The 11,484-nt window shown below is 34.9% G+C and overlaps 1 long non-coding RNA gene across 7 annotated transcripts; it reads left to right on the top strand.

Moving 5' to 3' along the window:
• Window positions 1-257: 257 nt before the first annotated feature.
• On the top strand, window positions 258-6,807 carry LOC126709456 (uncharacterized). 7 transcript variants are annotated; one of them, XR_007649399.1, is made up of 7 exons: window positions 432-1,361; window positions 1,635-1,720; window positions 1,821-1,976; window positions 2,125-2,196; window positions 5,639-5,682; window positions 6,202-6,310; window positions 6,488-6,807. It is a non-coding gene; the product is annotated as an uncharacterized LOC126709456 (long non-coding RNA). The 7 variants fall into 7 exon arrangements; XR_007649401.1 differs by lacking the exons at window positions 432-1,361; window positions 1,635-1,720 and adding an exon at window positions 258-395; XR_007649400.1 differs by lacking the exons at window positions 432-1,361; window positions 1,635-1,720 and adding an exon at window positions 264-400.
• Window positions 6,808-11,484: the final 4,677 nt, after the last annotated feature.

Below are 11,484 nucleotides of genomic sequence, written 5' to 3'. Positions count from 1 at the left end.
TCTCCGGGCGAAGGACCACCCATAGTAGGAAACCCAAAGCCCACAATACAGATAGATTATGAGCCCAATTAGAGGTAAAACCTGTTAACCCTATATTGGCTACGCACATTAAATATATGGGTGGGTCGGGTTGGGTTTGGAATTTTATGACCCAAACCCAACCCGACCCGTTATAAAATATATATATATATATATATTGTAACCCAACTCAACCCACCAAACCCTAAAAACCGATCCAACCCAACCCAACCCAGTAGGGTGAGTTGGGTTGGGTTGGGTCAGTTTTGGCAGGTTGGCGAGTTGGCTGCACACCATTACTGCTGATTGATATGTGGACAGAGTCGGGGCCAATCACTGAGTGGATGCTAGAAGCAGCTCCTGGTGGCGACGAAGAAGTAAGGTTTATTTTTTCCCTTCAACGGTAGATTTATGTTAAAGCATGAATAAAGATTTTTTTTTTCCTTCTTATTTTTTCATTATGAGGAGTACTTCTAATTGGAAGAGGATTCTTGATTGACAAAGAATTTGTTTAACTTTTTTATTATTATTTTTTTCCTTTTTGGATTTTTCCCCCTTATTGGGATATTGTTGATTTGGGAATTTGTCAAATGTTGTTTTGTATAATTTTTTTCAAAAGAGAATAAACTGAACTAAGAATATATTTTACCTGAAAGAGCATGCACGCTAGAAATCAAAGGTTGATGGAGAAGAGGGTGAAACCTGTCTTTGTATCTTTGTCAAAAACAAACAATGTCTAGATGTCTATGTCAAAGGGTAGTGCGCTTTCTCAATCTCTCCTAGTCTTATATAGGCGAAATTGCATACATCAAAAATGGTAGGGAGCAATGGAAATCATTCTTCTACAACAAACTTGACATGTTTTGATGTAGCTTCAACACAACCCCAAAATAATTGTCCCTAAATATTTCACCCTCGAAATAAAGGCCAAAGCTCAGAATCAAAGCATAAAAATGAGTTTTTGTTCAGTGAGAAAACTCATTTTTGTTGATTTTTAGCTCTCCCCCCTCTCTTTCTCTATCTGAGAAAACTCAAAGAACTGAGGCGCGGTGGTTGACGATCAGCTTCGATGATGATCTCACCGACGATCTCATCTCCAACGACTAGCAGAGGCGCAATGTCAGCAATCTCAGCTCCGCCACTTCTTCATCAGATTATAGATCTCTCTGATCTATTTAACTCTCTGTTAGTTTATTAATTTATTAATTTACTAGTTTAATTGAGAAAATTTTGTGTGAATTCAATAGATTTGTTAATTACATTTGAGAAAATTTTGTGTGAATTCTACATTTGTTAATTACACTGTGGAGCCAATGAATTTGGGGGAACTCACTTTGCTCAAGGTAACTTTTCTCTTTTTCTCTGTTTGTTTACTGAGAAAATGAATGAAAATTTCATGCTTATGTTGAAGCTTGGTGGTTAATGTCTATATGCCTTTGATTTCAGAAAGAGCAACAATTTTACCCTAGAAAATTAAAGGAAAATTAAAGAGGAACAAATATAATACGAGAATTAAAACTCTGAATAGTTTGTTATTGAATAATCGATCTTTGATTGTAGCATTCTATTGTCCATTGGATATTGGAATAAATGTGTTCTTGTTGTGAATCTTGTAGTTTCAGTAGAATGCAAAAACTTGTGTAGCTTTATGTTTGAATCTTACTTGCAAAGCATTGCAATGAGTCTGAAACTTCTTGGCAAGGTCTGATCATATTTGTGGATTTCAAATTTCTGATTATGGATTGCAATCTTTGGTTTTCATCTTCGTAAAAATGTCTCTCTTAAATGGTAAGTCTTTTCAGGCCACTTACCAAAGGAAATTGCTGATTTCTTTAATAAGATGGGTGCAAGGATACCAATCAAAAAACCTGGGAAGGCTACCATAGAAGACCTCACAAAGATTCAAGCATCGACTCGTTTTTGGAGTATGTATTTCTTTCAAAGAGAGCATTTATGAGGTATAGTCTGCTGCAGAAGTGTAATAATAATATGTTTCTTCATTATTCTAGTATGAGTGATATAATGTTCACTATTCTAGTTTTTTAGCAACTCTGTTTCTTTTCTTTTTTTCTTTTTTTCTTTTTTTCTTTTTGTTGATGGGTGCAGAAATCTTGGTAACAGTCCGCTGAATAACTAGTTAAGTGATATGTTTGGAAAACTTTCAAAACTGAAAGAGATGTAAGTATTATTAACATGACAGATCCTAACTCTGTTTGTTTACAGGTCCTCTCTCTTTAACTCTGTTTGTTTCCTAAGAAAAAAAAAGTGAATGTTGTACTGTTTTGATTTATTTTTTGTGTATTGTGGTATCTAAGGTTCTGAATTCTTTAAAATTGATGCCTCTCAATGTATTTTATGAGTTAGTATTGATGCAAATTTTGTGGTTTTGATATGAGAGTTTGATGCTGATTTTGAAAAATCTATGTTTTTGTTTGGCTAATTTGATAATTAGTATGTTACAACAAGGAGCCTCTTGGTTAATTTCACCTGCAATTGGTGGTTCTTGGAATTGGAGTGAATAGGAATATATGTTTGTTTCTCTATGCAATGACTAATATATTATTGGTTCTGTGAAAATGCAATTCATATGCTTATTTTTCACTACAATAACTTGTTGCATGCTTCTTAGTCATTTGATTCCTTAAGAGTATGTTATAGTAATTGATTATGAACATTTCTTGAATGTATGATTTCTAATTTAATGCAATTTGGAAGTTTAGAGGAGTTCTAGGAAGAGTTTAGGGATATCAATCAAGAGGAGCAGAGCTCAAGCAGAGGCCTATGCTGAACAAAAGTTATCATATGAATCACCATCTAGAGTTTTTATGGTAGCCTTATATTACATTTCCTTCTAACTCATCAAGGACCATGACTTTGTCATGCAAGGTGGTTAGGATAAGTTGAATGTGTGTAGACTTAGGGCTGTAAATGAACCAAGCCGATCATGAACAACTCAGGCTCAGCTCGATAAAAAGTTTGTTCATTTTTGTTTGTTTATAAATAAGCCAAGCTTGAGTCTTAGTTTTAAGCTCGTTTAATAAACTAGTCAAGCCCAAGCAAAAAAAATTGTTCATGAGCAAGCTCATGAGCTATTAAGCTTGATATATAACAATTCAAGCATAGACTCATTTATAAGTTTATATATGTTATCCAAATATACTTATTACAAATATCTTAACAATGATATGGCCAACATGATACCACTACCTATATTACCGTAATTTTTTCCTTCCCTTTAAACTAATCAAGAATCATTTTAGACTATAGTTACATTTGAAAATAAATAAATAAGTAGGCCACATATGATCCTTCATTATCAATGATCTAAAGTAAAGTTATGAAACATGTTAGTATTTTCTCATTCATAATAATTACAAACAGGTATTTTTCTAGTCCTTCATCATCTAACGTGAATATAAAATTTGAATTTTGAACAATTGCTGAAGCTGTAGACAAAGAATGATGAATAAATGAATTTAATTATATAAATTATTGATTTGAATAATAGCTAATCATAAGTAAGACTAGATACATGATAAAATGAGTATACTATTTTCTTTTTCTTTTTTCCTAGTTTTAGAGATTTAAGCATTTAATAATGTAATTTTTTTAGATCTTAAGCTCAAAAACTTAACCTAAGCTCGAGTTTGAGCTTGATATTAAGTTTGAGTTTGACTTGACTAATCAAGCCAAGCTCAAGCTTTTTGGCTTTCCCATGAGCTCAAGCTCAAACACTATTTTTAGGCTTGTCACAAGCTCTAGCTTTTGATTTTTCCTAACAAGCCAAGTTTAAACATGCACTACTCGACAAAGCTCGACTCGTTTACAGCCCTATGTGAAGTAATTTAGGAAGCGTCGCTTGACTAATTAATCCTATTAGGACATATGTGGTTCACACGTTAAGAACATATGTCATCATTTTATGTAATTGGCTAATCCTTTAACAAAACGCACTTTACTTGTAATTGGGTAGTTCTAGGATGTGTTCAAATACTTCAAGAAATAAGGTTTCAAGATCAAATGTTGAAGTCATCAAGTCTGTCCAGGAAACAAGCTGAGAAGTGCAAATTCATTAAATCTCGACAGCTGTCTCGATAGCTGCATCTATCAAGGTTTAAGGAAGCTGTTCAGCCCGTGGCTCAACATCTGTTCGACAGCTTATCTGTCGAGATTTAAGAAATTCAGAATTCTGATATAATTTCTTGGAATTTGTGATTATGTGTTTAGGCCTTCTTTTCTCCTAACCCTAAACATATAAAAAGATTATTTTAAGGGTCGTCAAGTAATTCACAAGTTGCACAAGCATTGAGCAAACTCTGTTCAAGCAAATTGTGACCAGAGACAAAGTTCTTACCCTAGTTCATCTCTTTCTCTTAAAGAAGTTGCTGTGTATGTGCATTGTAGGGTTTTGTAACCAAGTATCTTCTTGATCTTCATCGTGTGGATGACCTGAAAAATTTTGCAGCCAACAACCTTCTTAGTTGGTGATTGAAGTCGCGTATTGGGATCCACGCAATTTGTTAGTCACGTATTTGAGAGCCATGCATCAAAAGGGGGAAACTGTCACTATAGAACAAGTCCAATTGGGTATTGGGGTAAGGGTTCAACTGTAGGTTGGTAAGATACTTGAGATTCTTTTACTTGTAACCGTTTGTTACGATAATAGTGGAGTTTCGAGAGTGGTGACCTGAAAATCACTCAGTGAGATTTTTGCCATTAGGTTTTCCCCATTCGTAAACAAATTATCGTGTTATTTATTTTCCGCTGCATAATTAGTTTATTGGTGATTTGTTTGTACTACCACGCGTTTGCATGTTAATTTGATTAATTAATAACTTGGCTAATTAATCAATTATTTTAATCACAAGGGGTCAATTAAGTTTTTGGCCTATCAAATCCAGCCAAGCCAAGCTAAGCTTAAGCTTTTTGGCTTTCCCATGAGCTCCAGCTCAAACACTATTTTTAGGCTTGTCACAAGCTCTAGCTTTTGATTTTTCCTGATGAGCCAAGAATGAACATGCACTACTTGACAAAACTCGGCTTGTTTACAGCCCTATGTAAAGTAATTTAGGAAGTTGTTCTTCATGCATTGTGCTCAAAGCAATTCAACCAAGCATAAGGGCATGTGTCTTATTTGCAGCTTAATTTTATCAATTCCTAAAATACATTTTGAACTGATTATTGATTATAGATAGCATTATGTAATATCCATTATGGATAAAATTTTCAGAGACATTTTAGTAGCTTATGGTGCATTTACTGTGTCAATTGTAATGCCATAGATGCGGGTAAGCTCTAGATGAATTTGCTATAGTACACGGCATTGGATGAAAGTTTTATATTGCATGCCTTTTGATCTTACACTTTTTTTTTGGGTTAAGAGGGGGAGTTAAACAATGATACGGCTAAGTGTGATGCTGTCTATAATGCCGCTGTACAGATCCATTAACTCTTCTCTCTCTCCCTACTCTTATTATCAGTTTTTTAGTTAAAAAATTATATGCATTATGAGTTTTTTAGTTTGATTATGTTGTTTTTCTTGGTTGATTTTTGGTAGATCCTGCTACTTTTCTTAATGTTTTCCTTCTAATTGATCCATTCTATGGCCCTTTTTTTCTAGTGAAGATGTCTAAAGTGGGGCAAAGTACTGATTTGTGTTATAAGGTATGTTTCACTAGTATTTATGGGACTGACTTTTTGTAGTATGGGGCAAAGTACTTACTTTTGGGTATTTTGTGTTGCTTCTCTTGATTAAAGTTTTAAACCACTTTTTAAAATTATCTGAACCTGTATGCCAAAACCCAATATGCCACATTTACATTCCTTTGTTGTCTGAACTTGTATTGTAAGGAGTTTTGAATTTGCAGGAAGGATCACTGTCACATCAATCTGATGGTAGAATTTGACTGTCTTGAGGCATAGGATATTTAATTTTTATTATACATGTATTATTGCACCTTTAAATAGTGGTACCTTCTATTGAAATAAATATTTGGTTGATCTGGGTAATGGTCTGGTCTATTTTATAATCTGTTGTCCAGAGATTTTAAAGTTGAAATTCGATTGCAATGTCCAAAATTTGGAAATTATTGAGCCACTTCATTCAAACCTTTGGGGCACAAGAAACAAAAAATGAAATTTGTTCCTAAACTAAATAATACTTGTTTTTATATGCCATTGCAGGCAACAGAGGAGAGGTGCAAAAACTAAGGGGGAATACATCATCCTAGAACCTCCTAACTTTGATAATCAAAAGTTTCTCACCTTTGAAGCAGTTACTCCAAGGTCAAAGGTATGGGATATTACTTATATGTACAAAATTTGTTAAGATTTTGGAACTGTTGTAGACCATATATGTGGTCTTTTGTTATATTTTTTTAGAAGTATTAAGTTTATCATGTCAGGATTTTGGAATTATCATGGACTTGGTAAAATATTTGTTTTCAAAAAGTGCAAGTGTTGAATGCAGGTATTGATAGTTTGACAAGACATGAAGATGAAATCAAGAAAGATTGCATCTCAATGTGCTTAGCAAGTTGCTACTCTACACTTCTTCTTTCCTCGGAAATTTTTTTCATACCTTATACACCAAGACATAGCGTTATTGGGTTATTCGGCTCAAAAAGTTACATATTGTAATTATAGCATTAGTGGGGGTTTTAAAAAGTGCAGTATGAAACTGGGTTTTTGGTAAAAACTGAATGTTTGGTAAAAACTGTTAAAAAGTGCTTTTTAAAAAAAATTGAGTGTTTGGCTAGCACTTATAAAAGTGGCAGTTTGAGAGACAAATTACCAAAAAGAATAATATATATATATATATATATAAGGGAGTTTATATCATACTTAAATCAACTACTTCATATACTTACTCAAAAATCAACTTTTGAGTAAATATATAAGAGATTTTAATTTTAACACACCACTTAAATTAATTTTTCTCACCAATATTAACTAGTAACAACCCATCATTTAAGATTTATTGTAAAAATATTATGAAAATGTTACAATAGTATTTCTCAATTTTAATTTCTTATTCTTTATTTCATTTTTCCCTATCTCTTTAATTTTTTTTTCATCCACACGTTTCTTTTGTTTATTTATTTTTCCTCTTTTTTTCTCCTCCACACTCGTAACTCTCTATCTTTACTTTTACTTTTGCTTTTCTTTTCTACCATTGTCCACTCTAGAACATATGAGTACCAAAACCTCTCTCTCTCACACAGAGATCGCAGGCAGATGTTCATGCATGTCTGTCCTCTTCTCCACCACTACTTGTCCTCCTCCCCGCCATGGCTCAGATGGGTCAGATTTGCTTTGTCTTTTTTTTTTTTTTTTTTTTCTCTGTTTGACTAATTTTGAAATTGTGGTTTGAGTTTGTATTTTGATTGAGATTGAGTTTAGAGATGTTTGAGAGAGAAAATATCTGAAATGATTTTGTTGTTAGCAGTTGTAAATATTGAGTAAAAAAAAAAATATATATATATATATATATATATATATAAAAGACATATTTGGGTGAGAGGAATCTGGCGTGAGGTAAGCTCTAGAGAGATGTTATCCTTTGATTTATCAAAGGGTAAAATTGGATTTTTAATAAAATATTTGGGCAATTTGGTAATTGAACACTGCCTCCAACGGTAATATTTATGAAACGTGCATTGGCTTTTGCAAAAGTCTCTGAAAGCTGTCCACTGTTAAAGTGCTCTTCCTTCACATTTCAAAACGCAGCTTTTTAGAAAAAAAACAACTTTTAAAACCTTACCAAACACACATTTTATTTTATTTTTGGTTTCAAAAAGCGCGTTTTAGCTTCTAAAAGCTTAAATAAACGCACGCATATTCTTGTTGTCAATCAATGTGCTCATAAAGTTTATCATTTTAGGATTTTGGAACTATAGTGGACTTTGTAATATGTAGTTCTTTAAAGTATATTTGCGTGGTTATGGGGGTTTTTTTTTTTATATTGAATTTTGTATTAATATTTGTGTTTTGGTATAATACAGATTTTGTAATATATGGTTCTTTAAAGTCTATGTGCATGGTTGTGTTTTTTTTTTATAAAGAGAAAAACCTTATTTTGAGGGTTGGGAGACCCTTAAAAAAAGGTTATTATACTTTTATTTATTTTTAAACATTTCAGGGGTCGCCAATCCTCCATAAAGAAAAAACAATTGTTTCAAGGGTCATGTAAGGCTTCGAAATTTCTGTTTTGAGGGTCACGATGGCCTTCAAAATTTATCTTTGGAGGGAATTTGTTTCAAAGGTTATCAAGGTCATCTTAAGCCTCAAAATAATTTTTTTGAGGGCTTTTCATACATATTTCAAGGGTTTTGACCCTCGAAAAAAATCAACTTATTTATAGGTAACTTGTGGAAAAAGTTTACTGAAAGAGTGTGCCCTATTTTGGAATTTTTAGAGATAATTACGCTTTTCAAAAAGCAAAAAAAAAAAACCGTGGTGGAGATCATGGTTTCTTGCTGAGAATGCACCTTTTTTGGCATTTGGCATTGCTATATTGGCTCCATGAAGAGTAAACAGAACAATAAAGCTATGACAAGTTTTGGAGGTCAACTGGAAAACCAGTACTGAGGAGTTATATTACCACACGTTAATCAGCACATAGTTTTTAGTTTTTCCTTCTAAAAAATCTTTCAAATCTAAGATAAACTCGGCAGTTACGCACCTCTTTTAAGGATAAACAATGACTAATTTTAAAAGATTTTACAGTTTATTTATACATGATGAATAGTTGAAATAATACTGATGTTTGAAATTAAAGCATAACAATAAGTTCTGAAAGTTAAATTTTTTTTTTTTTTTAAATAAAAAGTTAGAATTACTAGAACACAGGAAAATCACAAATTTGTTAGCATTTTTACCGTTAAGGTGAATAGGTGTTATTTTAACTATAAATTAATTTTTGGTATTAGCTTAGATTTTTTTTTTTGGAGAAGAATATTAGCTTAGATGTTAAAATGATAAGAGTCCTCAAATATGCTCATTCTAATTTTTCAGATAAGAATGTGCACCCTGGTTGTATATGTGTCTCTAGGTCCCAAAGAAAAATAAAACTAATTCAAAATATATATTTAGAAAATTTGTTTTATAATATAATATTTATTAGGTCATTATATATCCATTTAAAACATAGCTATTTAAATTTAATACTGTGAAATTCATTTTTTAATACTCCAATCAAATAATTAAGAAATTGTCATCTAGATGGAGATTATCTAGCATCACATGTCGCTTTCAAATGATAGAATTGCGGCAGATTTTTATTTTTAATTTTAGATAGTTACAATATACAGCTAATCTGCAATTCAAACCATTTCTTCCCAAGACCCCCAAGTATTTGTTTATGAGGAGGTGACAATTAAACTACAAGGCTATTGATAATAGTGTTGTAATAGATACTCTTTTTTTTTTTCTCAATAAATGTAATGCTATTTTAATCCAAGAGGATGCTGTATTAATATGCTAATAATTGCATATTGTTTTTTACTAGTATTTAGACTTCTTGCCAAACTAATGCATTTACAAACTTATTAAAGTAATAATTACACCAATTTTTTTTAGGGAAAGAATTCCACGTGAAGGGTTCTAGAATTCTTATGGCAACTTTACTATTTTGTTTAAGAGTAATGTTACAGTCACAAACTATTGATATGACAAATTTTTATTAGTTCTAATATGGGTCCTGTGGGGGTAAAATTCGCCAATCAACGTTGGGCCATGGTACTCGTACTAAGCCCAACCATAATAGGAAGCGAAGACACGGGCAGAGGACCCCCCAGCCCAATCATGTTGGGCCGGGCTTGCTTAAGGGGCATCCGAGGAGGAGTACCTCCTCGGACGCACCAAATGGGAGTCCGATTCACACCCTTTACATGGTGAAAGGTCATCCAAAATCAAGGGAAAATGCAGGACGTTCAGGGGGCAACCACAACTACTGCATTAAATGCAAGGAAGCTACTTTTCCAGCCGCATTAATGTGAAAAGGACAGGAGAATAGAATTATCTTGGCCAGTGCAACTCACAGAAAAGAAGGAGGATGTCCTATGGGACAGGCACTCAAGTAGAGGCCTAGATGATTAACAAGTGTAGGGTCATTATCGTTCGAAGGGTGCTATATAAGAGAAGAAAATCCCCATGGCCAGGGGATCGAAAAAGGGAGGGAAAAAAGGAGAAAAAAGAGAGAAAGAGAAAGGAGTTCTGTAAACAAAGCATAAGATACAACCCCACGAACTGTTATCCCAGGAAGCTTAATGGAATATCCCTACGTTCAAATGGTTGCATGACTTGCTTATAACTACGTTTACTCTATCAAGACCTAGTTCTGTGACCTACTCTCTATAAATTCATTGTTGAGGGTCTTTTGGGCCAGAATCGCTTGCCTGCTGGGCCTGGGCCCTAAAAATCGCCCTTACAATTGGCGCCGTCTATGGGGAGAACTTGTGTCTCGACAAGTGAAACAATAAGGAATGGAAGGATCAGGTCCGCGCCAAACCGGACGTGCAGAATCTCAACGACAAGACAACTTTCTAAATCTCGAACGAGCGAAGGACCAGGATAATCAACGAGAGGGCAGTATGAACACCTCTCACACGAATAGAAGCCTCTCAAAAGGGAAGGATCACGCGTCCCACAAGCACAACGAGCGAAAGGCTCTACAGCAAGAGATTGACGATTTGAAGAAGAAGCTGCGTCGAGCCCAGCAAAAAACGTCCTTCACCCGGCTCGAACACTAGCAGTGGTGAGGATGGCGAATACAGATGAAGGTCAAGAACCCCTCCGAGCGAGACGTTTTCCTATGAGGAAGAACGGCCTCGCAAACGCAGCCGCAAAAGCCCGTCTTACCAAGGCCTGACCAATGACGCCATGAGCAAGGCCCTGGATTGCATCTCTCAGTCGTCATTCACACGTAGAATAGAGAGGGCAGTGCTTCCTCGGCGGTTCAATCAGCTAACGTTTGCCATATACAATGGTCGAACTGACCCAGTGGAGCACGTGAGCCAATTCAACCAGAGGAAGGCCGTCCACTCCAGGGACGAGGCGTTAATGTGTAAGGTGTTTCCATCCAGCTTGGGACCCCTGGCAATGAGATGGTTTGATGCCCTCCCGTCGAATTCCATAGATTCCTTTAAACAGCTGACGCAGGCTTTTGGTTCCCGCTTCATCACTAGCACTAGAGTCCCTCGGCCCCTCGACTCCCTCTTATCTTTATCCATGCGGGAAGGAGAAACGCTAAAGGCCTACTCGGTCAGATATTGGGAAACATACAACGAGATAGAAGGAAACTACGATGACGTCGCTATTAGTACATTCAAAAGGGGCCTGCCGACAGAGCATGGCTTGAGAAAGTCTCTCACTGGGAAGCCAGTCACCAACGTGCGACAACTCATGGACAGAATAGACAAGTACAAAAGGGTCGAGGAGGACCAGCAGATTGGGAAGGGAAAGGCG

Source organism: Quercus robur, chromosome 12 (genome assembly GCF_932294415.1).
Source record: "Quercus robur chromosome 12, dhQueRobu3.1, whole genome shotgun sequence".
NCBI classification, from domain to species: domain Eukaryota; kingdom Viridiplantae; phylum Streptophyta; class Magnoliopsida; order Fagales; family Fagaceae; genus Quercus; species Quercus robur.
The sequence above is the reverse complement of the archived record's forward strand: the minus strand, read 5'-3'. Positions and strand labels throughout refer to the sequence as shown.